General features: G+C 39.2%; 1 protein-coding gene and 2 long non-coding RNA genes across 5 annotated transcripts in view; 2 read left to right on the forward strand and 1 right to left on the reverse strand.

The window, feature by feature from the left end:
* Positions 1-501, forward strand: part of LOC148132844 (uncharacterized) — an 83,543-nt gene extending 83,042 nt beyond the window's left edge. Inside the window, exon 3 of the long non-coding RNA XR_015749889.1 lies at positions 98-501. This is a non-coding gene — a long non-coding RNA (uncharacterized LOC148132844). The remainder of the gene's footprint in view (positions 1-97) is intronic.
* Positions 1-15,438, reverse strand: part of LOC148132845 (uncharacterized) — a 48,084-nt gene extending 32,646 nt beyond the window's left edge. The window contains exon 1 of the long non-coding RNA XR_015749890.1: positions 15,306-15,438. This is a non-coding gene — a long non-coding RNA (uncharacterized LOC148132845). The remainder of the gene's footprint in view (positions 1-15,305) is intronic.
* Positions 15,439-15,540: 102 nt separating this feature from the next.
* AKT3 (AKT serine/threonine kinase 3) overlaps positions 15,541-26,931 on the forward strand; it is a 156,399-nt gene continuing 145,008 nt past the window's right edge. For all 3 annotated transcript variants that reach the window (XM_026669404.2, XM_087967234.1, XM_087967238.1), the window contains exon 1: positions 15,541-15,676. The gene's annotated coding sequence lies outside the window, so the exon portion shown is untranslated. The remainder of the gene's footprint in view (positions 15,677-26,931) is intronic.

Below are 26,931 nucleotides of genomic sequence, written 5' to 3' on the forward strand. Positions count from 1 at the left end.
GGTTCTGAAAACTAAAACGCATTCATGATAACCTGATACTCTCCACCTATCATTTTACTTTGAATTGCCATTCACTTTTACCATCTGTTCTGTTTAGGACCATTTGGGATAAGACTGAAGCAAAGTACAAGCTGAGGAGCTAAATACTCTCCCAGTCATCTGTTTCTCTCTTCCATCACTTGATATCTTCTCACAGGAAATCAGAACAGACAGATAAAAATGGAGCTGTTTTTAAACTTCATCAATGAACAGATGGAACAAGGGGAAAGGAAGAGGCTTCCGGAAGAGGCCAGGAGAGATTGAGAATAGAAAGAGAAAAAGCTATGATAGTAGGCTCTGGAAGGCGAGACACAAGGAGCTTGAGACCAAGCATAACTATTTTGTAAAAACCAAACCAAATGAAGACAACTTGCCAGCCTGAGAAAAGGAATATAATCAGGATGTTACAAAAGAGCAGGAGAAATAACCTTAAAATTTAAATGTGAGTTTATATGTGCAGGGGCGTGTGTGTATATGTGTGTATGTGTGCTTGTATGTGTATTGCTTCAGATTCGTAACCTTTGTAGAAGTTCACTATTACTAAGGTTGCTTGTATCTGCAATAAAGTATATTACCTACACATTTGGATTTTCTGTCTTACTGTAAAAGTGCCAAGTTCCAGAGAAAGTGCAGGTAGCAGAGAGCCTGAGAGCAGCCATCCACAAAGGAGAGGCCAAAATCTGATGTACATCTATGGACTGTCTTGCAATCCCACTATTGTGTATCAGAATCCAGAGGTGACCCAGATAAACCAAAGAGCCCAGACAGTGAACTAGTGAACCTAAGTAGGAAGAACAAAATCCAACACTACTAGTGATCCCTATACCAGTCCTTCCCTAAGACCTTGTAAATATTGCTGAAGTTTCTGTAGCCCTGCCATGTGTATAACAACTTCTATGCTCAACAAGTGTGATGGAAATCCAAGCAAATTTACTGCTTTCCTCACTGAATGCGAACAATATGTTTCTTTGAGACCAGATGTCTTCCTCATTGACTGAATACACATAGAATTTCTAATTAACACAAGTGGATAAGCGGTAAAATGGGGCAACTCCACTTCTGATTCATAGCTTAGACATGTATAACCAGACTAATTTTATGGCATGCCTGAGAGCTCACTTTGAAGATCTAGTCAAGCAGCAGACTACCAGCCATGAAAACCATTGCCTACAGCAGTGTAAACATCTGTATGGGTGTATGCTGCCTCATTTCAGTTGGTAATACAAGATGTGGCTTAATGATTAGTTCAGAGAAACTATCAGATGAAATATGGGATAACTTTATCCATCAAGGTACCCTAGGAATGGTGACTGTTAATCATCTTCTGCCTAGGCACCTATAGGAGATTGAAGGGTATGCAGCATTTTTTTGATTGGAAAGGAAGATGCTTGATTTTTTTTATTGCGCCTCTCCCCTCTATCTACATATGTGAAACAATGGAGTAGTAAACCTTTAAAATTATTTATTTGTTTGTATCCCACTTTTTATTATTTCTACAAATAACTGAAGGTGGCAAACTTATCTAACACACTTTCCTCCTCAAAGTTGAACTCATGCAGTTGAGCTACACAATCTCCTTGAGAAAAGTTATATCACGTAAAGGCTATATTTTTATTGTGGAGAATCTGGCCACTTTGTATATGAGTATTATGAACCCCTCCCCCAGCAATTAAGTCATAGCTGTGGGGAAAGAACATATTTTGCAAGCAAAGTACTACACACTCCAATTCTGACTTGTCTGGAAACAAAGTAGTACAGCTCCCAATGGTTCACAAGCAGGAGAAACCAGAAGTTGTGGAGCCCAGACATAAAGACATATACAGCAACACATCAACGTTTAATTTTATTTTATTTTATTTTATTTATTTATTTATTTGATTTGTCAATTGTTTACAAGATAATAAGTACAAGTGTATACATAGTTGTGAATATATGAAATGGGTACATATAAGAAAAATAAAAGAATAAGAGAAACAATAGGACAGGGACGGTAGGCACGTTGGTGCGCTTTATGCACGCCCCTACAGACCTCTTAGGAAAGGGGTGAGGTCAATAGTAGACAGTCTAAGGTTAAAGTTTTTGGGGTTTGGGGAAGAGACTACAGAGTCGGGTAGAGTATTCCAGACATTGACCACTCTATTGCTGAAGTCGTATTTCCTGCAATCAAGTTTGGTGCGGTTTACTTTGAGTTTGTATCTGTTGTGTGCTCTTGTGTTGTTATGGTTAAAGCTGAAGTATTCATTGACAGGTAGGACATTGCAATGTATGATTTTATATACCATGCTTAAGTCGGACCGAAGACGGCGTAATTCGAGGTTTTCTAGTTTTAGAATTTCGAGTCTGGTGGCATAAGGTATTCTACAACGGGTAGAAGAGTGGAGAACTCTTCTTGTGAAATACTTCTGGACTTTCTCAATTGTGTTAATATCACATACGTGATAAGGATTCCAGACTGATGAACTGTATTCGAGTATTGGTCTAGCAAATGTTTTGTATGCTCTGGTTAGTAGTGAGATATTACCAGAGAAAAAGCAACGAGGATTAGGTTAACAACTCTTAATGCCTTTTTGGCTATGTAGTTGCAGTGAGCTCTAGCACTTAGATCATTAGAGGTGAGTATTCCCAGGTCCTTTACAGAGCTTGGGTCATCAACAAGATCTTGACTATTCAGCTTGTATTTTATTTTCTGATTTTTTTTACCAATATGTAAGACAGAGCATTTATTTGTTGAGATTTGGAGTTGCCATATGTTAGACCATTCAGATACATAGTCTAGATCTTTTTGTAGGGTAGTAGTATTGTCTGTGGTATTGAACAGCTTTACATCATCAGCTAAGAGAACGCAATTGCTCTTGATATGATCACAAAGGTCGTTTATGTAGATTATGAAGAGAGTTGGTCCTAGAACACTGCCTTGGGGAACACCACTATTGACAGGTACTGGATTTGATAGGCGTTCCCAATTTTGACCATTTGTTGTCTGTTTGACAGGAATGCTTCTATCCAGTTATTCAGTTGTTCAGAGATACCATAAGATTTTATTTTTAGGAGTAGTTTGTCGTGGTACCACTGAATCAAAGGCTTTGCAGAAGTCTATGTAGATTGCGTCTATTGCTTTGCCCTGGTCGAGTTGTGTAGTCCATATGTTTTTGCAGTGTAAGAGTTGCAGATTACAGGATAGTTTTTTTCTGAAACCAAATTGTTTATTGGAGAGTAGGTTGTTTGTCTCTAAATGGAGGATGATGGATTGGTTAATAATTGATTCCATGACTTTACAGGTGACGCAGCATAAGGAGATTGGTCTGTAATTTTCAACTAGGCTTGGGTCTCCCTTTTTGAAGATGGGGATGACTGTGGCTTGTAACCATAGGTTGGGCAAGGAGCTGGTTCTGAAAGATTTTTCAAAGATTATGCTTAGAGGTTTGGCTATGGCAGCGGATAGTTTTCTTAAGAAGTAGGCACATATTCCATCCGGTCCAATAGATAGAGATGGTTTTAGGTTGCGTAGTGCTTTTTCAACGTTGTCTACTGTAAAATCGATATGTATTAGATCATTATTGTTGTCTGTGGTACGGCTAGGAAACATTGGGCATGATCCATTACTGTTTACAAACACTGAGCCGAAGAATGTGTTAAAGATGTTGGCTTTAATGGTGTCGTCGCTGCAGTCTTTACCATCAGGTCCTATCAAGGGAGGGATGGACCTTGAGTCTTTTAGTTTGTTGTTTACAAAATTGTAAAAGCACGGGTGGAATTGGTGCTTAGAAGGTTTTCCTCTTGTTTAATGTGGTAATTGGTGCATTCGGTCTTTATCTGGTGGCATAAATTTTTGTATCGGTTTTTGAAATTAGCAACGTGACCAGATTTGTTTTTCCGCCAGAGTGATTTCTTTTTGGATTGAAGTTTCCTTATTGATATGGGTAATCTGCTTTTTTGTTTTGTTTTTGGAGTTGTTGTTGGAACATATAGTTTGATGACTCTTTTGACTTCAAGTAAAAATATGTTGTAATGGTCTTCAACAGTATTGCATCCAGTGAATAGAGATTGCCAATCGAGGGATGAGAGATCGTTATCTATAAGATCATAGTTGCCTTTTTGAAGTTACAACTAGGGATGACATCGTTGTGGTGATTTTTGTGTGGACGTATGTTGAGGCAAAAGTCAATCATATTGTGGTCACTACTGGAAAAGGGTTCTTTGGTTTGTATTCGTAAATTAAATTCAAACTATTGCAGAAGATGAGATCGAGGCAGTTGTTCAGTCTAGTGTTGTTGGTTACTAGTTGTTCAAGACCTAGATTTGTAATAGCATTGTAGAAGGTTGTGTGTATGATTTCAGTTGTACAATTATTTAGGGTCCAGTCAATATGAGGTAGATTGAAATCTCCAAGAAAGATAAAAGGGTATGGGCAGGATGTAGCCCATGTTAGTAGTGTATTTAGCTTGTTTACATGTTCGATGTCATAATCAGGTGCTCTGTAACATAGTAAGAATCGAATTGTGATATTTAAGGATAGTTCACAGATGATGGTTTCAGGAAGGGCAAGCTCCTGGGTAACTTGGATATTTTTTAGATGTAAGGATTTTTTATAGAATATAGCAACACCACCTCCTCGACGATTTTCACGATCTGATCGGTAAACATGATAGTCTCTTACTGTGGTAATGGAGTCGGGGAGAGATGCATTGAGCCATGTTTCACAGACAAATATAATGTCGAAATTAGCCATATTTAAGAGGATGAGAAATTCAGGTATTTTATTCACGAGGCTTCTTGCATTGAGTAGTTTGCATTTAAGTCCGGCAGCAGTTGGGATTGAGGTAGTTGGGGCGTGCGTGCCTAGTCTTGGGTGATGGTGGGTGGGTAGTTTTGGGTGATGGTGGGTGGTGGTAGGTGGTTGAGGTAGGGTGGTGGTTGAGGGTAAAAGTTGGGTATTGAGTTGCGTGTCTTACTTTTGATACAGTCAGCATGGTAGTCAATGTACAGGTCCTTCTCTCCATTGTCTAGACGGGTTTTGAGTTCGATGCGGAGTGCACGGGAGCGGGCACGTTGCTGTATGGTTAAGTCAGGGCGGCAACGGAGGTTTTGTGGTTGGTGTTGGTTTTGGCGAGTGAGTTTATAGTGTAAATGAGTTTACGTTTGCTTGATTCATTTTTGCAAATGATCCTGCACAAGCGTGGGGCCACAGAGCCGTCTCTATTTTTGAGCTCTCGGTCAATGCGGAAATGTCAAGTATTTCATCACCGGAGATGGTTGATGCTTGGTAATCTCTGATGATGTTTCGGACAGTTGTGATGTCATCATTGACAATGCTGTCTTCTAGTCCAAATAAGATAGCGTTTGGACGTTTCCGTTCACGCTCAACAGCTTCTCTGATGAGGATTGGGATATCAATATTTGTCTGGGTTGCGTTTATTTGTGGATTGGGTTTTGGATTGGATTGTGGTTGTTGGGTGGAGATGTGGTTTGTGGCTATTTGATGTTCAGGTTTTTGTGTTGTGTCTTTTTTTTCAAGGTTGCTTATTCTTTCTTTTACGGCGTCCAGGGATGCTAATATGGTGTTGAGGGATGTTTTAATGGTTTCGATGGTTGAGGATGTTTCAATGGTTTCAATGTTTGGGGATGTTTTGATGGTTTCAGGTGTATCATCTCTTTTAGACAGATCTAGTTTGGATATGCATAATTTGCAGAAATATGGAAACTCATTGGATGATTCTAGGTATCGAATCATTTGCTCAGGTAATCCCAAGCAGTCATGGTGGGTGTATTTTTACACAGAGAACATTTGATGGAGTATTTATTATCTTTTAGATTTTTGCAGCATTTAAGGCATGTGCAGGAGTCTTGAAGTTCATTGGTGCAGGAGTCTTGTAGTTCATTGGTGGGGATTGTCTTCTCATTGAGTTGTGGTTTGAGGTAGGATTTTCTTTTTGGCATGGTAATATTGGTAAAATAGTACGTTGATTGAATTAATTAAATGAACAATTTAGGGTAATCTATATAGTCAATATTACATCAAACAATATCAAACAATCTATTGTAGTAATCTCTCAAGTCAGATAATATTTCTAAGCAACAATCAGCCTGGTCAATTAATTACTCTAATCACTAGTCAATTATTTACACTAATCATTACTCACACTGTTCATTTAAATCCACTAAATCAAAGATTTTACTATTCAATTAAATTGCATGAATTTTGGTCTTTTAAACTAGTCAGTAATCATACTATTTGTACTAAACACTCTAATCACACTAATCAGTTAAAAAACAATAAATCAATTAAACCATTAATAAAATATTTTATAGAAATTGATTATCTAATCGTTGGTATATGTGATGAGGTAGAAAAGTTGTAAGTTTTGAGGTGATGAGGTAGTATTGAGGTAGTATTAGGAGTCTTCTTTGTCTGCGGGGCTCGTCCTAGTTAAAATGGCGTACCCTCCACTCTTATTTAAGGGCTTTTAGATCGTGAGGAAGGGATTACCGTCCTCGGAGCTCTTCAATTTCTTCAAGGGATGGAGAACGTGGCTACCGACCGCCCTTTCTCTGGATTCACACGGGACTTAGAACCAGAAGGAAACCTCTCCGGAGCGACCCACAACAGGAGACCGAATTGGGAGAGAAAGTTGGAGCGCTCTCACCCAGCGATCCTCCCGGCCGGCGCTTCTTGGGTTTTCTTCCTTCTCTCTCCAGTCCCCGGAGCTCACGGCGAGTTGCAGCGGCGGACACAAGAGTCGGAGACGGCAGCTTTAGTGAGGACCGGAGCGAAGCGGCAGCAGCGGCAGCGGCGTCTCCTCCGTCTTTTTCTTCCTCGCTGCCCGTTAATCTTTCCTAATGCTCTATAAATCTAGTTTGGTCTTTAAATATAGCCTCAGGCTTTACTCAGTTTGGATTCTATGGCAATATCATTGAATTCTCTGTTATGCCTGCTCACCATATCCAACCAATGATACTTTCCAACAAGTACTGGGAACAGAATTCACAGAAGTAGTTATGAAATTAAGCATTTTTTAAAAATGTAAATGAATTGTATCTTACTCATATGAACTTATAAAACAATTAGATGTACATGATTGTTAAAGATCATATACAAAAGTTTTGTATACTTATACTTGATATTCACCTATATTTATTTTAAGACGTCTTGTTTTTAAAATCATCTAAATCCTAGTAAATCAAGAAATTAAATAACAGGCACTGAAGAATTAATGCTTTGGTCTGTTAAATCATCTGTTGAGAAGTGCCCTATTTGAATGTTGGCATTACTAGTAGATGGGTGAATATTTTGGATTAATAGTATTAGTTCCAAACATCTATTTCTTGCTAAGAACTACTTTATTTTAAGCTATGAAGGGAAAATATTAAAAAGGTTAATAATTGAGGCAGCTTCGGTTGTCATAAAAAAAATTGTGCCAAAGAGACTGATATGTGTTGGCAGGAAACCTTACTTTTTATGTGACTCACATATTGTGCAACCTATTACCATATACAGCATTATATATGAAAGGATATTGTATGTTTATATAAGGATGTGTCGGCATCACACTGCAAGTTCTGTTAATTCAAAACTCCTGCAAATTTCATTTAATTGGCCCAAGTGATATAATGCAGCTTAAAAATATTTAAACAGTCACCTAAGATTTATTGGCAGAATTTTTTTTTGACATTATTACAAATCCTGACTAAAGAAACCACTAAAAACCATGATTTTTTTTACTGATAAGGGACTAAGATAAAAGTTATCTTGTGAAAGCTTCCCAGGAAGTGACAGGCGGGTGGACTCTGGCAGTGATTAATGCTTCTCTACAGGAGGGGATGGTGCCCTAGCACTTTAAGGAGGCTGTGGTCTGCCCCTCTTAAGAAGCCATTGCTGGACTATTGGATAATTAATAATTAATAACCTGTCTCCAATCTTCCCTTTTTGGGGAAGGTTGTTGAGAAGATGGTTGCACTCCAGATGTTTCTGGATGAAATGGATTATCTCGACCCCTACCAGTCAGGATTCAGGCCTGGACTTGGGATAGAAACGGCATTGGTCGCACTTTTGGATGATCTCTAGCGGGAGTGGGATGGGGTAGTGCATCCATACTTGTATCTATTTGACCTCTCCGTGGCTTTTGATACCATTGACCATGGGATTCTCCTGAGGCGGCTTTGGGAGATTGGAGTGGGAAGCCTTGTGCTGTCTTGGTTCACTTCCTTCCTCTGTGGCTGCTCTCAGTGTTGATAGGAGGAGAGAGATCCAGCCCTCGCCCACTGCTTTACGGGGTTCCGCAGGGCTCGGTATTCTCTCCGCTCCTGTTAAACATTTATATGAAGCCACTGGGTGAGATCATCCATCACCATGGATTGAGGTATCACCAATATGCTGATGATACTCAGCTGTATGTCTCAGCCCATGGTGAGTTAAGTGTTGCTGTGTCCTCCCTCTTGCAGTGCCTGGAGGCTGTTAGGGGCTGGATGGGAACAACGGGTTGAAAGACTGAGTGGCTCTGAGTTTGGGGTTCGTTGGCTCAGGGAGAATTACCACCTTTAGTCTTGGATGGGGTGGCACTACCCCAAACAGACCCTGTGCTTAATCTAGGGGTTTTCCTGGACTCACAACTCCTGTTTGAAGAACAGGTGATGGTCGTGGCCAGGAGGGCCTTTGTGCAACTGCAGGTTGTGCACCAGTTATGCCCTTTCCTGGACCTACTCACAGTCACTCGTGGCCTGGTCACTTCCTGTCTTGATTATTGCAATGCGATCTACTTGAGTTGCTCTTGAACAGCATCCGGAAGCTCCAGTTGGTGCAAAATGCAGCAGCCCACATGGTTTTGTGCAGACCCCAGTGTGTACATGTATCACCTCTCCTGCAGGAGCTGCATTGGTTGCCGATTTACTTCCAGGTGCAATTCAGGGTGCTGGTTGTCACCTTTAAAGCCCTTCATGGCTTGGGTCTGGGTTATCTGAGGGAATGTCTCTTGCCAGTCACATCTACCTGACCCATTAGAAGCGAGGAGGCAGGGAATGTTGTGGGTCCCACCCCTGAGGGAGATACACCTGGTGGGACCCAGGAGAAGGGCCTTCTCTGTGGTGGCTCCCTCTCTCTGGAATATCATTCCCCCAGAGATTAGAATGGCCCCCACTCTAGCACTCTTCCGAAAGGCACTGAAGACCTGGTTTTGCCAGCGGGCCTGGGGAACCCAGAAAGGGATGGAGCCCATCAAATGGCTAGTGTGACCTGCTGTCATCGTGGCAGGGGGTGGGAGTTGGTCTTTAATTTTTTTAATTTTTTTCCAAATTTTGTTCTATTTACTAATTTGATTCTTTTTGTTAGTTTTTATTGTTTTTTAAAAAAAATTTGTTTTTTATTTATTTTTTGTTTTAAATATGGTTTTACATTGTGTAAGCTGCCTTGAATTGCCATGAGAGAATAGGCAGCAATATAAATTAAATAAATAAATATCTACCTTCAGCATATTTATTCCATTTAAGTTCTTCAAAAGCTTTATAAAAACTTTAAAAAGCTAACAATTAAAATCAGTGAGCATCAATCACCAATTAAATGTTTAAAGTTGCATAAGTAAGTCATCAAAACTTTCATTGTATAAGTGCTATTTTAGGAAGAAAGTTTAAAGTGGCTATGTTTAAGAACAAAGCTCAGTCTTGAGAAAACAGTTAATATTGAACCAATGTTTTTAACACCATGTTTGTTTGTTTTTTATTTTTATTAATATTTTCTTGTTTTAATTCTGCTATGTAATTTGCCTAATGTTGCATTTATATTTGCAGTGACACACAAGTTGATTAAGTAAATAATCCTTGCGGTCACTTGGAACAGGCAAATGATAGCCAATGTGCACAGGAAGATTAATGTTGTAAAAAATACTTAACAGCCATGCATATTGAACTAAAGTCATGATTACTTATTTTACTTTAATACAATAAGGAGTGGGAAATGAATTGACATAAATACGTAAGTGAGGAGCTTTGTGAAAAAAAAATACTTGGAAAATTCTGTATTGGTGTGAAGTGTTAGAATACTAAAAAGTCAAATATGCTGAACTTGCACATCTTTAAATTATTAGTCTTGACTTATTTCCAGCAGTGACAGTGTAATAGTATGTGGGAATAACCTTGAGGGATGAAGGGAAGAGTTGCTGCCTAGGGAATAATCAGGTGTCTCTCTCTCTCTCTCTCTCTCTCTCTCTGTGTGTGTGTGTATGTTTGTAGTCTGCAACTGCATAATGGATAGAAAAAGAAACATAGAAAAGGTCTGCCCTAACTTCTTGTCAGGCTGTAAAAAAGAGACAAGGGATTTGTACTTTCACACTTGTAAGAGTCTGCTAATGTAGCCTTATAATGAAGTAGAATTAGCTCATCTGGTCCATTTCCTTTCTGATCTAGTGATAAGCTGACAGGCATTCAGACAAGTTGTCCTGCTTATTACCAACCATGCTTTTTTTATTATCTGTGGGCTACCTGTGGATATAGACATGCCAGTCTTTTCCTTGCTATTCAAATCCATTTGTCCATGGGTTCATTCCTAGTTTATGGTTAGGGCACAACAGGAGTGATGTGCAATCCTCGTCTACAGTGGGAATTGATATGGGAACAAGCACTCACCTAAAAATTATTTTAGGATATGCAGAAACAAAAAATATCTAATCAAAAGAAAATGTATTAGCTAACAAAACTAAATAGAATTCCACATACTCATGTGATATTCATCTTACACACAAACCAACTTCCTATATCAGGTTGATCAGGCATTGGTTAGGGGGAATGAGAACCATCAAATCTTGACACAAAATAAAGCATTTGGACATAGGATGGATGGATAAAGAGACATTTGCTTTCTTTCCAGCTAGAATTGAAGGAAACTTGGCCCTTCCAAAACCATAGCTTTTATACAGTCTATATTGCTGGGTAGACTTCTGCTCTTGGCACACAGCTAAGGATCCTTAAGTAAAATTCCCTTGGCAATCTTGGAACTCTATCCAGAAATTTCAAGATGTTACATTAAACGTTCTCTGGAACCTTCACATCCCAGCAATGCCACTTATGAAATTTCCTCCCCACCTCTGTGCCTGTAGCATAGTGGTTTTCAGACTATTTTATCACAAAACTAAATTTTTATCAACATACTGACCATCTTTTCAGCTTGAAAAATAAGTACAAATGGTAGATTCTATTATAAACCATTTAAAGTACAAATATTATGTATGGTAGATACAGAAATAAAACAAATCACAAAAATATCTCATTTAAAAGATCCTATGGCAGCTCCAGAAGATTTTCAACTTGGTTTTGATCTACCTTAGAAGCAATGGAATACCAGATATAGGTAGTTCTTGAAAATGTTTTTATATATTAAACAATATAGTTAGAAAAGTTATCTCAATGGGGCTCAAATGAGAGTACAGATTACATAGAAATATGAGTATGGTTTAAGCCTTCTATGTAACACTATGTGTGGAAGAGCTTTGTCAGTAGAAGGGGAAATGATGGTTTCCTTCTTTCTATGTACTGTCAAAATCTTTTCTGAAGAATTGAGGATCTTTGGGATATGATGTGGATGGAAATCCCAGGGTGGAAAAAGTATTTCACTTGAGTACTTCTCATATAACCTTAAACATAGTTTCCAAATTTAATTTCACTATCTCTTAATTTCAATAGATAGAAAAGAATAAACATAGACTTTTCTTGAAAGGAAGAAATAAAGGACTACAGTATATGTTAGCTTTCAAAGCAAAAAATAAAATAATTAAAATAGATATTTGCAAAAACTAATTGATTTCTCAGGAAGCATTATGAAAACTAGCTATCTGTCCATCTGTCTGTCAGTCTATCTCCAAAACATAGGTTTGGACTTCTGATTTGGTATGGCAACATTCTAACTCACAGTCTCAGTACTCTAGCTGTTTACAGGACTACTCTCATATTTTCATTGTTTTATTGATTAATTGATAAACAGAAAATTCATTTTGCCTTTTTTCTTGCTGTTTTATGGAGATAAATTATGGGCCCACATTTCATAGCCACACCTTTTTCTCTCCTTTGTCTGAAAAGGAATAGCATTTCAGAGAAATCTACAGTTGAACTGCAAAAAAGTGTGTCAACAATAAATTAAGGTGTTTAAGATGACGTGACTCATGTACAGACTTCGCTTTGTAGATATAGTTTATGATTTCTGAACACTATTTACTGTAGAATGCTCAGCAATATAAGTATTTAGCAGACTTTATGAAGAAATTCATTATATATTTTCACTGAAATTGGAATAGCAATTGGAAATTGAACTGCTTATAGTGAGAGCTTCTCATCCAGAAACTCCAACTGTGGTTAGGTTTGTTTTTTTTGAAAGATTTACAACTGTGTTTATCTTGGCAAGCAGGCTCTTTGGGATGGAATGCAAATATGATTTTTCCACATCTGCCTCCATAAACAATTCAGAAATGCATGTTATTTTGGTGTGAAAAATACAGTACAGAAGGTCATCTTACAACCATTAGTTTAGCTACTGTTCAGTTACACTAGCACAAAAATGACTTACCAGTCCTCACACTTACAACTGTTACAGAATCCCCCGTTTCCAAATAATCTTCAAAGGCAGCCCATTGCAATAGTCTGAGAGACTATGATGTGAATCAGAGCTTTGCAGTAGTACTACCAAACTTACAATTGATGTACCAGCCAAAAGCCCTGAGCAAAAGCCCTTGTAGCCATGGCCTCCAGCTGCTGCTCTACAACTGTTTGGAGCAGTAAAACCTAATCAGAGCCAATGACAGAATCAGACTGATATCATAGACAAATGACAAGTTGTTCTTCATGGCATTTGACTTCATTTTGACTCATTCAGGTAGGCAAAGTCATGCCTGACTCACCCACTTGGGCACGAGTGTCAGAACTATGTTAGTATCCTGACCTTAATCTGGTGTGTTGCCATACTAATGATTCTTACTTTCAAACTGATGGATGACATTCCCCAGGAATTGCATATACAATATTAAATCACATGACAGAGGAAAGTAAACAATGCAGCCATGCAGTTGGGTTCTTTGACAATTTTAAGATAGAAAATATCTAGGTGTGATGGTTTATTTGTTTTAAGTAATTTACCCAATTTATTTTCTTACCTTTTCCTTCTTTCACATTTCTTCTTTTGGTCAAATGTAACTATTTTGGAATCAGTTCAGTGATTTTTAAATTTGCATAAGATACTGGAATTATTTAGGATTAATTTTACCTCAGACCCGCTTTAACTTGAAGATAGGGGGAGAAATAAACAAGCTATGCAGTCTTCAAATTCTCAGGTGAAGAAAAACTTAGTATGTATGGGTATTCAGCAGGAGGAGGAAATACATGTAAACACCTGTCAGGATGAGGGTTCTGGTTGAGAATTAAGTAAGAACATAATCTCCATTTTTCAAATTTAAGTTTGAAATTGATTAAAGCAATAACGTGTAAATCTCCCTAAACTGAGGAAACAGTAATTAATCATATGATGGTGGTTTTGGTGACCGTAGTTTTAAAAATACTAGCAGGCCATACAAGGCTACTTGGCAGGCTGCATGTTGTGCAAGCCTGCTCTAGATAATTGGTTCTACTGTTCAGTATACAGTTAAATTTCTGAATTTAATTTCTTCCAACAGCTGATTTTTTTTTTCATTTCAATATCTCAATGTTAAAGAAAATACTACAAGCTTTTTGCATTTTCTTTTCTCCTATGAAAATAAACATGGAACTTGAGCTAGAATCTGAACTTGAAATAGAGAACTGCATCCTGAAGATGTTGGTGCTTCTGAATTGATGTTGACTCCTGGGGACTGCTTGGATTAGTTCCTATGGTTTTCTTGGCATGATTTCAGAAGTGAATTGCTGTTGCCTCCTTCCTAGACTGGCCCAAGGTGACTCGGCTGGCTTTGTGCCTAAGATGGGATCTAATAATGCCACTGTTCAATACTTCCATAATAAACAACTAATATCAGTTAAGAAAGGGTTAATGAAACAAAGGCTTCATTTTATCAACAGTCAGTGTAAATAAATAATAAACCATAGAGAAGAATGGTACTAAGATTACAAATACAACACAAATATTTTTAATATACATCACAACAATAATAAAGTACCGTATCTATTTAATCTAGTGTCTTAATTAAGCAAGCTAAATATCATATGGCCACAAACTGCAAGCAAGTTAATTATTTGATAGGCTGATGAACTACTGTTACAAGTAGCATCAATTATATCATCCATTTAGATCAGAAGGACAAAATTGCTTAGATTAGAAGACAGCTAAGCCCTTAAATATTTGTTAAGTATCCATTGATGCTGAAAAATACTCTATGAATACGAATTGTCATGGTATCTATTTTTCAGAATCCTTTTTGCTGGGGTGAAATTAGTTTTAAAATAAATGCAACAAGGAACAAGCAAATTATGTATTCCTATTCCAATATTTGTGTGTGCATACATAGTTTCACCTGTCTGAAAAAGAACATATGTTATCAGAGAACTCCAACCAAAAATAAAAATAAAAAGTTGGCTACAGATGAATAACTTCCTTTCCAAGAGACCCCTAGATAAATTTGTGGCAGGTGGGTTTAGGTTTACAGAGATTTTTTGAAGTCAAAAATACTGTTGGCGGGCCGTCCTGCAAAGGTTGCTGAAGCAAAGTTAATGAAGGCCGGCAACTGACTTCTCATTCTTGATTGGGAAGGGATTCTTAAATTTGACACTAGACAGGGCAAACTTAGATTCCTAACTCCTGTTTCGGAAAGCGAACCGCCTGGTAGACTCTCGGCCACTTTTCTACGTCCAAAACAGCAACCCTACTGCGGCACGTCAACATGACAGGTTTCCCCACCCCTCGACAGGTATCCCTTATTATGCAGACTGTGCTCTTCCCACCCGCCCGGCTGCCTTTCATCTTTGCCTTGCTGTACACGTATCCGTCGGTTGGTCAGCAGCCCCGCCGCCTGCCGCCTCCCTCTCTCATTCAAGCCTTCACCTCCGCCCCCATTCCCTCCCCGCGTCCTTCCCGCCGCTCTCTCGCTCTGTCTGGCAGCCCCCACCTTCTCCCTGCTCGCGCCGTCTGGCAGACCCCCCCCCCGCTCCATTCCGCACGCTGGTGCTTCTCGCGAGATCTGGGGGATGCCGACGTTACTGCTGCTGCTGCCGCCGCCGCCGCCGCCGCCGCCTTGGAGGGGGAGACACTGGCGGCGGGGAGGGGGGGGAGCCAGTGACGTCGGGAGTTTTCCTCAAAGTCAATAACGAACCTGGCGAAGGCGGCGGCAGGAATCGAGCCGAGCGCTGGGCCCCGGGCCACTCCGGGTGAATTCAGTCGGGAAAGAGCAGCCGCCGCTCCTAACTCCCTGGATGCTGCGGCCGAGCTGCCCGGGCGGGCGCCTCCCTAAATAGCGGGAGAGCCACTATCGATGTAGCCGCCGCCCCGCCTGCATCTCTCAGAACGCCGCTAGCCTGGAGTCGAAAACCTTCGCAAACCACAACCCAGGTAGACCGTCGCAGCCGTGAAGGACTCACCCCCGGCAGGGGGGACAAGGGAGGAGAGATCGTGGGCGCCCCCCTGCCCGGAGACCCGCTTCCGTCCCAAACGGCCGGCACCCGCCACCCTCGCTTTTTGCTGCAGGTAGGCAGGCTCGCGACCGTGCTGACAGAGGGGGGGAAGCGCGCGCTGGGAAGACAGGCGGCTGCGGGGTGGTGGGGGGAGGCAGGCAGGCAGGCAGACTGGCTGGGCGCTGGTAGCTCTGGGGGCACGTGAGGCAAGGTAGTGGGTGGGGGGGGGGGAGGCAGGTGGGGAAGCCTTGCGTCTCAGACGACTGCTCCGGCCCCCTCTTCCCGTTCCCCGTGACCCAACGCGGCGTTCCCCCTCGTCCGCCGCCATCCTAAACGCGCCTAGTGACAAGAGGGAGGGAGGGAGGGAGGGAGGCGGCGGCGGCGGCTGCCTCGTTTTCGCAGCTCCTCCTCTTCCTCCTCCTCCTCCTCCTCCTGTTTCGAACCAGCTGAGGCTTAAAACACAAGTCCTGTTCTGGTGTGTGTCCGGTTGGCGGGGCCTGCCGGGCTTCTGTGGAGGCAGAAGGGGTTATGTAACATTAATAATACCTCGTGGGGGAGGGGAGGAGGGAGGAGGTGAGCGCTTGGCCACGAGGCGCATCATAACAACCCTGGCGCGCGCAGCCCACCCCGTTATTTGTACGGAATGCTGCTGAAATGCCTTTGAGGTGGATGGCGCATTACACTTACACGTTTTGCTTCTCTCCTATGCCCAGCCTCAGTCCCTCCCTCAGGAAACTCTTTGGTCGCCCTGCTTCCTCCTTAGATGTTCTTATCTCTTCTTACATTCTGTTCTTAGGCGTAAATGAATGTAAAATGCGCTTAATGAAGGATCCTTTCCGGGTCCTTCCCACCCCCCCACCCCCGGCGTTAAAACAAACCCGCGTTCTAATAATAAGAGACAGCAAAAAGATAGCCCGCTCTTTCTTGCAGAAGTCCACTGATGCAAGTAAACAAAGCTTGCTTGTTTACATCAAGTCTGCTGGATACCCATGGTTACTGCTTTGCATGTATAGGCATCGGTGTACGGTGTGACTTGTCTGATACTGCTTTCTTTCGGCAGCCCATGATTCAAAGAAATTAGAACATTCAACACAGTCTGAAAATTTCAATGCAGACTTTTCCAGTGTTGTACGTGGGATTTCCTTTTCAGTTAATAAGTCACTTCAGTTAAAATAGCATGGCGTTCTGTTCAAATAATTTTAGTGGTTCTTTCACAGAAATTTAATTATTAATCCATCATAAATGATGTATTTATGTTGAATACTACTGTATTCTAAATCATACAAAGTTATATAAGTTATGAAGTAGGTAAAGTAAGCAAACATTCTTTATATTTCACAAAAGTTTGTACACACAGGAGTAAACAAAATAACAAAATCTGATGACTAAATTAAATTTACAAATTCCTACTAGAAGTAAGCAGAATGTATTATGAACTTTTATTATGGAATAGTTTCTTTGCTTCCGTAGTAGGATTTAACATAAAGTACTATATTATATAAAAGGAGCTACAATTTCAACTGTACATTTTTAGTAAATACTTTCCAGATGCATTTCTTCTGTCTTTGTCTCCTTTTATTTGCCTGTAGAAAGTGTATTCTCCTTAGGATGAATTAATTTTCCTCTAAAATTCCTAAATGAAATTCTCATTATATTTCTATATCTTGTATTTACCATGCATTTCAAATAAAATTTGATTTTTCATGGATTCTTTATACACAGTGAAACAGAGTCTTGCTATATTATAAATAAACTTCCATATATTGCTGTATGGAAGTTTATTTATAAAAAAAAAATCACTGATTTTCCGAGCCTACAAATAAGACATGCTTTGAATTGGAATATAATATATTGTTTTATCTATTTTTAATTTAAACATTACCATTTAAACATACTGTTTTATCTTTTCATATAAACAGCTCATTGGGAGTAGGAAGTAGGAGATAAGTTCTTCTGAGTTCAAAGAGATTTATTTCCATCTAAAAATACATGTGATTAATGTCTTAACATGTTATTCTAGATAGAATCATTGTGTTTCCACTGGAGGAACTGGATGTATAAATACAAAGGGGAGAGACAATTTGTCCTTGTAGCCCACTGCAGATTCTCAAAACCTACTACTGTATGATACATTGAGAAGAAACCCTCAAAAATAAACTTTGAGAAGCATGGAAAAAGAGAAATCTCATTGTATGAATAGATATTTACATATGCATATTTGGCTTCATTCACTTTTTCTACCTGAAAGTACTAATTATGCAAATGACAGTCTAAATTTTTGAAAATGTTTTTGACAATTCAGGTCAGTATGGACTATAAATTGTGATCAAAATAGGATCATATGACAAACTTTATAAAATGGTTTAATATAAAATGAACAGATATGGGTATATAAAATTAAATCTATAATGGCAGTGGGGACAGTAGCTATTGCTCCCAGCTCAATTCACTCCCAATTTAGCCTATTGTCTAAATTTGTTTACTTAGATATTCATGTCCTAGTGAAATAAATGGAATTTACTACAGAAAAGTCTGATTAAGCTTACAGTAGATGGCAGCACCTAACAGCTCTTGGTTGATCTTGAAAAGCTGAGCAGGGTCAAACTAGGTTGGTAGTAGGATGCAATACCATTGGAAAATCTCAGGATATACCAAAGACTAGTATATTGAAAAAAGTCTCATAAGAAAGCAGGGACAAGAAGATAACAGCCTGTGCAGAGATGGATAAGTTAGCACTTAAGGAAAAAGAAACATCAGAATATTATAGAAGCTGGGAATGCTGGTATGACTGGATAGAACAAAAATAGAAAATATATTAGTAAACAACGTAAAATGTAAAAGAGGTAGTAATTATATATTCGCAGTAAGATGTATTTGTAAATATATCACCAATATTGATAATAAACAAGGAACCATAGACTGTCGATAGTAGAATTGATATTTTTAATCATTTTCTTTTTTCCTTTTTCTTTTTTTTCTGTGTGTTGTGTATGTGTTTGTTTGATATTTTAGTTCTATAATTAATAAAGTTTGTTTTTTTAAAAAGAAAGCAACTATACTACATTGACACATGCAAATAATTATCAAGTGTTAACTTCAACTTGAGCCAACTTCAACTTTTCAAAGTCAGATTAAATTTGTCCCTAAAATCATCTTTATAACTCATGAAAATAAAGGTATTTTATCAAATGTTATGCTGGAAGTTACTTCTGTAGAATTTGTTAAAGGCTTACTACTAGGTGTTGTTACAATCTATAGTTAACAGATCAGAATTAATTACCTTTATTGTCAGAGTACAACATGTGTACGATGAGAAAACTATATTAATGTGTTTGAAAGCTGAGAATCGCTCTAAATCACCCTTCTTATTACAAAATATTGAATATAGTGTACATTTTGTCCATTGCCACAGTGTGATAGTGAAAATCTTAAATGGTTTAATTTCTATTTTGAATAAGAATGAACTATTATTTTTAAAAGTAAATTTTCCACTAAGCATTTTAAAACAGGATTTCAGAATTGCTTTTTTCTCTCTATTACATGCTTCTTCAAAACAGTACTAAACCAGTACAGAAAACAGTACATGTTATTTGCTTGGGCTGACTTCATTAATTTAAGAAATTGTGAAGAAATCTTTTCTGTGCTTATGAAGACCATGTACATGAAAATCAGTTACATGCTTATAAAAACCTCTTACCAATATGTTTGAACATAGCTTGTTTGTTTATGAGTTGGATTGTGATAAAAAGTATCAATAGCATCCTAATTTTTGTTGTGCAATGTTTCAATAAAATTGTGTTTCTTAGAAATTTGCCTGACAGATTTAAGAAAGTTTTCCAACTAAAGCAGATCACATATAAGGTGTCACTTGGTTTTGATATTGATGTTTACGTACATCTCAGTAAAAAATGTGAATAAACAGCTTATAAATTGTGTGTTGCAATTTGTATAGGATTACTTGGTGCCCTGATTCTGAAAGAAATAGATACTTTAGTAAAATAGATACTTTAAGTAATAAGTATGTTTCCATTGACTTCTCAAGATACTGATTCAGGCCTTTAGTATATAAATATAAAAATATAATCTTGAAGTTAACAGCTACAGCTATATTATCTAAATTTTGAATTTCATATTTCTGATATTTTTAAATTGGAGGCTTTAAAGAGGAAGGTTAAGTGGTTTTATCTCATGGTTATAATGGAAAGCATGTTTTCTGCCTTGAGCATAAACTGTTATAGAGATGCGCATTATACCAATTTGGGGCATAATTACTGATGTAGAAAGAGATGCTGAGTAAATGTTCAATTGCTGTTTCATGTAGGAAGTATTATTTCCATTACTTCTAATATATATTTCTTAAAATCATATTGTTTGCAATTATATTGCTTACAAACTGTATTTGCAAGTTTCCTGCTCCTTTCACAGGAATTGATGCAGAATGCTATAGAGAAAAAGAGAAGGCAAACAAAATTTAGAAAACTTTCTCCTATGAATATGAATCTTAGTCTGACAATAGAAGAATTTGATCGTTATATATGTTTTGAATACACTTTATTGGATGAGTGCCTATTGTAGAGATTACATGTAATTCCCTTAGATATTTCTGAGATGCTTAGTGATCTCAGAATCTTTTTTTATATTTTTTGGGGATTGCTTAGTATTTTGTTTTGATTTTTCATCTTTGCTCAGTTGGGATCCAGAATTACATTATATTTCTTCATTGCTGTAGTGTCAATTCTTTTGTTTATTAGACATAACTAGAATTAAAGGAAATAACCAAAACAGAATATTGTTTTGGATTATGGAAATTATTATGGCGGTTTTCTTCTAAAACAGAAAATCTGACATGTTGTGATTATTTGATTATCAGGTTAATCAAAGAATATCCAGAATTATTTCTTTAATTAAACCAGATTGGTCTAGTGTTTAAGGTACCAGGCTAGAAACTGGGATACCATGAGTTCAAGTCCCACCTTAGCCATGAAAGCCGTCTGGATGACTTTGGACCCCTCTCTTTTGTGGAGACAATAGGAGAAGGAAGGTGTTGGATATATTTGCCATCTTGAATTATTTGAAAAAAATAATAAAAGTGAGATACAAATGAATAATAAAATGTAATAAATGCTTGTACGAGAGAGAAGCATCAATGTTTGAATTTGATAATAGTCAATGAAAAAAGGTTCACTGGGGGGCACTAGGTAGTATATCAAATACACTTTTGACAGTTCCATGGAAGATCTCAATAATTTCTGTGTCAGAGCAGAATTTATAAGTTGCTGCTTAGATTAATGTTTTCTGGAAGGCAGAAATAGAAGGCAGGCTGATTCTCTGAAGGAACCTCATTCTCCATCCAATGATTGTTTTTCTGCATCATGGTAGACTTTCTAAATTGCTGCTTGGTTTAAAACAAATATATGAATAACGGTTAAAATAATGATTTTTTTTTCAACCTTCTCTTGGTCTTTTCTTATTGCCTTTGTTTGTAATAGTGCACTTGCACTTGCAAATGGGCAGGCCCCATTATGGTCATAGGTTGAGGACTACCTATATTAAATTTTTCTTCTTGGTTCAGATGATAGTCTCTTGAAGTTGCAAGCAATAAAGCAGGTGTCTGGAAAAGGTATACATTGGAGTGCTGGATAGTTGCTAATACTTGAATTTGGAATCAGATGACAATAGCAGAAGGGTGGTGGTCTTGAAAGAGGAGCAGCTTGCATCCTTTAGCTACCACTGAACTGACCATATGAAGCAGTAGCCACCTTATTAAATTCATCTCCCACTTTGGGCTTTAATAATTAGCTGGAGTTTTCATGCAAATACTTGATAACAGTAAGGTATTGAATTGGGGATTTTTTGTTAGGAAATATTTGGTGGGGGCTATTGGTGGGTGAAACAATCTTTCTGGGTGTGAGTCAGAGTGGTAAATATTGAACCTGGGCTATCTTTACCTTGTATTTGATTTTTATTTTCCATTCTTATTGCATCTGCAGACAGGTGGCCAGTGACACTAGTCAAGATGGCCCAATTCTTCCTGGATAAGAAGGGTCAGAGATAACAAGGATTGTGAAAGAGAAAGAGCCTTGGAGGAAGTAGATCATGGAGTTGCCCTTGAAAAGCATTTAGCAATAGCAATGGCCCACAATACAGGGGTGACAGCAATTTGGGTTGTTTTGTGATTTGCAGGTGTAATATCTCTGTTTTGCAGATTGCACAGGCTCCTAGTAGGCTTCTAGGAAAAATTCACAACTGGTTATCTATGTGTGTATATATGTTCTAGCATAACTGAAATGCCTTGAGCAATTTCAATCAAACTTGGTACACAGATGGCTTAACCTCTGGAAACAAATACTGTGGGGGTAAGACACCCCTAACACCCCTCGGGGGTGTGTGTGCCTTAAAATGGCTTCTGCTCTATAGCACAGTGGACTTGCCATGGTAACGGCTTCACAGTACTCCAGTACTTCACAAGGCCCTCTCAGCCCTCCAAGGAAATGTCAGGCCAAGTGCAATAAAAAAAAAATGAAACACCAGCGTAGACAAGAAACTCCCAAGGAGAGGAATAGAACACTTGCAACACTGTGCGAGAGACAGTACAACAGCATGAATCCAGACTACAGGATTTTCCTGTCTAATATAGGATTGGGATAAATAAATATCTGGGCCACACTGGGTTATCAACTAGTAATCTATAAAATCCAGGGCACAGGACTAGATTACTTACAGAAACTTCTGTCTTCAACTCACCAAGACTGATAGAGTTGGCATGCTCCTAGTCTTTTCTATTAAACAGTATCATTTTGTGGGAGTTAAGAATTGTCCCTTCTCTGTGAAAATGACGGTTCTGTAAAGCACAATGGGGTAGTATATAAGCCTAAGTGATACTGCTATTGCTGTTGCTGATTGATCACCAGAAAGAATTTTGTAATAGTGTATGGAGGAAACTGTGATGAGAAAACAATAATGTAATGATGGAATATAGTGTGACCCCTGACCTTTTGAGTCTACACTGAATTGTCAGAAACTAGTACATCAGACATGGTTTGTACTGTAGTGTTCTGATACCTATTTCATATTTTTTCTATCCCCTTTCCCCTGTAAACACTCATGCCTAATGAGATGTTTGGTATCTATTACCAAATGTCAACAAAGGCTGATCTGTCATTTAAGTTTTTAAAATAAAATTATTGTATTAAGCTTGTAATATTTTTGTATTAAATTGGATTCACTAGGTTGTATAGCTTCATCCAAGTATATAATTCAGTGATTTGATATAAATGCAGGTAGTCCTCGATTTATGGCTGTAATTGAGACTGAGAATTATGGTTATAAATTGTGGTGGTTGTAAAATGGGTCATCATATGACAGGCCCCAATTTTATATTTTTTTTTGCGGCAGTTAAGTGAATGCAGTGGTCAAGCAAACGTTTCAGCCGTTAAGTGACCCATTGTTCACTATGGGCTGGTTTTTCTGGAAAGTAGAATTAAATGCTGGTTTCTGGCAAAATGATTATAAATCGGGGTCACATGATCACAGGGGGCTGTGAAAAGCTGTAAATGCAGACTGGTTGCTGAGCACCCAAAATATGATCACATGTTCACAGATGGTGCAGTTAGAAATTTCAAAACCAAATCATGAATTTCTTTTGCAGGGGAGTCCATCGTAACTTTGAATGGTCATTAAGCAACTTGTCATAAATTGAGGGCTAGCTGTATTGTGTTTATTTGACTTATTTTATAATGCAAGTGAGGACATCAAGCAAGTGATCAGCATTGCATATTTGTTGTTTTGGGGAGTAAGAAAAAATTGTTTCCAAAAGTCTTTACTGATCAATAATATACAGGTTTTGGGGAATCATTTCACAGCTGATTTCTTCAAAATAAAACCCACCAGCATCCAGATAACATGATTTAGCACTACTCATTGGGCATCATAAGAGGCTTTAATATTAGTCAGATTGATGAAGAAGTACTTTCTTGCATTTCTGAATGAAGATTTTAATTTCTTCGGTTAACTGAGTGATGAGTAAGCTTTGAAGAAGTAAACAATAGTATAACTTCTTGACAATCTAGAGCAGGGGTTGCCAACCTTTTAGACCTCAGGGACCACCAAACTCATTATTTTAAATCCTGCGGACCATTAATGTGAATTTTGACTGACATTGGTGGGAGGGAGAAGGAGAGAGAGAGATTTGATCTAACCTCGGAGGGCTGGTGATGTTCTCCCTCCCTCCCTCCCTCTCCCCCCCTCTCTCTCTCACACACACACACCTCACCACCCCCACCCACTCCAAGGCAGCCGCATTCCTAGCCTGCTTTGAGCTCTGTTCTCAGAGGGAGAGGAAAAAAAGAGATCCGATCTAACCTGGGGGCTGGTGATTTTCTTTCTTTTTCTCTCTCTCCCTCACACACCCCCACCCCCTCCAAGGCAGCCCCATTCCTAGCCTGCTTTGAGCTCTGTTCTCAGGCTGCATGCAAGGAAAGCAGCAGTAGCTTTTCTTTCTCTCCCCCCCAACTCCGCCAGAAATGAATCTTTCTGAGACTTGTCATGCAGGAGGCCTTGCAGGGTCCCTAAGACTCATTTCTGGCGGAGTTTGGGGGAGAGAAAGAAAGACTTTTGCTGCTTTCCTTGCATGTAGCCAAAAGCAGAAGAAGAAAGAAGCTGAAGAAGCAACCCAGTGGTGAGGCAAGTTCCCCCTCCCCCTTCCCCCTCCCCTCACTATCTTGTGTTGTTCCTAATGCAAGCGGCCTTAAGCCTTGTGTTCCTGGGCCGTGTGGGTGGCACAGCCTTGTGTTCCCCTGCAGCCTGGATTAATTGCTTTGGGGGGTGCTTTGGGATGGCATTTCTCTGTAGACCACCAACATTTTCTCGCGGACCACCAGTGGGCTGCGGACCACCCGTTGGCGACCGCTGATCTAGAGCAGTGATGGCTAACCTTTTCATTGTCGCATGCTGAAAATGCATGTGTGTGCATGTGCACATGCATGCCTGTACCCATAATGCAATGTGCATGTGACCCCCCCACCTGCACATGTGCATGACCCCTCTCGCACGTGCCCTGCCCTGCCCCCTGTGCATGCACGTGCGTCTCCTGTACATGTGTCTCCCCCCATGCAGGTGTGGCAGATACCCAACAATCAGCTGGCTGGCGGGGTGCATGTGCTTGCGTGCTGGCAGAAATGGCTCTGCGTGCCACTTCCGGCACGTGTGCCATAGGTTCACCATCACAGATCTAGAGGTTTCCATCAAGATTTCTAGTGACCAAGTGATCACTCTAAGAGCAAAGCTTTGGTGCTTTTTTAGTGCTTTTTTTGGCTGGAAGAGGGCTGGTCTCAGGTAAATTGTTCCCTGTTTCTCATCTGAGATCTTAAAAAATAGTTCAAATTCTCCTATTGAAATTTAGTGCAAAAATATGATAATTTCAATGGTGTGGTTTTAGGCAGTTTTGCAGGAGGTTGAGGATTTTCGAGACTGGAAATGAGAGAGATTTGTGGCTCTCCCATATCTAAAACCATTCTTGCTGATTTTTTTTTTCTTAAAGGGAAATTAAAAATAACATATAGTCTTTGACTTATAATCACAATTGGGACTGCACCTTCTATCGGTAAGCAGTTCAGCTATTAAGTGAGTTGCCTCCAATTTTATGACCTTTGTTGTTTAAGCAAATCACTTTGGCCATTAAGCAATCATGAAGTTTCAAGTTAATCTGGTTTTCCCCATTCAATTTGTTTGTCAGAAGTCCTCTGGGATGATTGCAAATGGTGATCGTGTGATCCTGTGAACCGTTATAAATACATGCCAGTTGCCAAGTGCCTGAACTTTGAACATATGATTGTGGGATGCTGCTATGGTCATAGTCATGTACCATAGTTATTTTGCGAGGACTGGTTGTGAGTCACTTTTTTCAGTACCATTGTAATTTCAGTCAAATAGTCACTAAACAAATGCTCACCAATATCAATCACAGCAGTGTTGAAATATTGATAGAGGCAACTTGTTAAAAGTTAAATGTGTATGTATTAGGAACCATAGTTTATTGATGAAATGGATGACAAAACTAATGATTTTTATTTTGACCAGGCTAATTTTATTCATACTATGCTATCCTGATGCTAGATACATTTTTTTTGTTATTATTGATGTTTATTGCTATGTGGTATCTATGTATTTACTAGGATCAAAGGATCAGGATACTGTAAGCTACAATTAAAAAGATTTATTGCTCAAAATTATATTCCAGAATCTAATTGACTAAAGTTCAGTACTACATTTGTGCTAAATAAGGATCAATGGAATCAAGAGGGATTGGGCTTGGACCATTTGTGGCAACATAATGACTAAGATGATCATATAATTAATCCTGCCCTGCAGCTCTGCTTGCTCTTCTACATCATTTCACATTTTTAAATAAATTATTCTATGTATTATTTTTTGGGGGGAAATTGCTACTCTGGGAGGGCCCTTGCACATCTTTGAGTTGTGCACCAATTGCCTCCTTTCCTGGATCAGGGGCCTCTGCTCACAGTCATCTATGCCCTGGCTTAGTTAGCTCCAAATTGGACTACTGTAATGTGCTGTACATGGGGGTGCCCTTGAAGAATTTCTGGAAGCTTCAACTGTTGCAGAATGCAGTGGCACAGGCAGCTTATGTGTGTGCCTAGAAAGATATTATACTTCCGCTCCGCAAGCTGTTTTGACTGCTGATCTGCTTTTGGGTCCAATTCAAGATGCTGGTTTTAACCTTTAAAGTCCTTCATGAAATAGGACCCGTTATCTGAGGAACTGCCTTTTTAGGTCAGCGGTACCCAACATTTCTGGGTTGATAGCCCGGTGTGGGAGAGGATAGTTCCTGTGAGTGGCAGGCAAGCGGGTGTGAGTATGCACAACTCCATTTGTGCAGATAGCAGGAAAGGGAGCTTTGCATGCAAGTGCAAGTGGCCACTGCTTATGTGAGGGGAGCTTCGAATGCAAGCAGCCATTACTTGCATGGTCAGGTTCTGCACAGGCCTGGGGGTTGGGGACCCCTGCTTTAGGTGATTACATCAGCCCATCCCATTTGATCTGACAGAGAAGGCATATTACCAATACTATCTTCTAGGGTCTTACATTTGATGGGTACCAGGAGGTTGGCCTTCTTTGTATGACATTTGCCTTAAGGAACATTCTTCTCAACCCCCTGAAGTCATGTTAATTCCCATCTCTGCTATTTTGGAGGTTTCTTGACTTTGTTATATAATCAAGCTTGGCTCTCAGCAAGCTGAAAACTTTTTGAGACAACTTCACCATGTTTGATACTTCGTTCATTCAGTGTAGTTTGCATAATTTAAAGTT

This window comes from Notechis scutatus, chromosome 1 (assembly GCF_049901735.1).
Source record: "Notechis scutatus isolate UNSWTSFEM ecotype Mainland chromosome 1, rNotScu1.2, whole genome shotgun sequence".
In the NCBI taxonomy this organism is placed as follows: domain Eukaryota; kingdom Metazoa; phylum Chordata; class Lepidosauria; order Squamata; family Elapidae; genus Notechis; species Notechis scutatus.